This window comes from Rhagoletis pomonella, unplaced genomic scaffold, assembly GCF_013731165.1.
Source record: "Rhagoletis pomonella isolate Grant_MI unplaced genomic scaffold, Rhpom_1.0 Rhpom_scaffold_01173, whole genome shotgun sequence".
Lineage (NCBI taxonomy): Eukaryota > Metazoa > Arthropoda > Insecta > Diptera > Tephritidae > Rhagoletis > Rhagoletis pomonella.
This window is the reverse complement of record NW_023459727.1, coordinates 21,598-22,577: the sequence shown is the minus strand read 5'-3', so window position 1 is coordinate 22,577 and position 980 is coordinate 21,598.

Here is a 980-nt window from a genome sequence, read left to right as displayed (position 1 = left end):
CCGGAGGGGGCAGATAATATTATTAACCATTTAAAAGTTATGAACAAAAAACTTTTGTTAAATTTCGTTGTTTTCGATGGGCAATTACACCGACAAAAATTCACTAAATCACCTGTTCACACTTTTTAAACACTATTAAAATATATAATTTAACTTATTTATTAAAGAAACACATAGTTTTATCAACCTAAGATAGATTATTTTGTTATTAAAAAGAAGTTGACAATCTTTGCCAGCTGAAACGCGAGATTCCAAAATAGCTAAAGTGCTGCCACTGTATTAGTATTTCGTAATAATTCACTTTTCCTTATGAGATGTGTGCACTGTTCAATGCTTTTCGGTATCTGCGGCGCTTTTTCCATAAAAATCAATACTTCGATAGATAATGAAAATTTTTAATAAAAAATGGCTCGATTTTTTATTAAAAATTTTCGCCTGCGGGGCTTTTTCCATAAAAATCAATACTTCGATAAATAATGAAAATTTTTAATAAAAAATCGCGCGATGGTATAGCGAAATTTGCTATTATTTTAGTTACAATATCTTATTTAGATGAAAGTAAAAAGAAGAAGAAGTGTATAGTGTAAACTGAGTATAATAGCGCAAATGAAATGTGAAATAAAGTGGCAATACCAGCGATTTGAGGTTATAATAATTTTAGCAGGCGCAAAGTTTGTTTACTCTGTTTTGTTAACGAAATATATAAAATAAAAGCGAATAAATGATTTGGTTTGCATAAAATAATAACCGGAAACGTTTTAGTAGTGTTTTAAAAGTGGAAACTGGTGATTTAGTGCATTTTTGACGTGGTAATTGCTCCCCTAGAGAATTACCACTAAATTGGTGTTTAAAGTGCGTACAGGAGCCCCAAATACAGAAAACATTTCATGTTAAAGGTACATATGTAACTAAAAAAAAATCGAAAATTCAGTGTTTTTGTGTAATTACACGGTGCTACAAAAAAAAATCACGATATACAC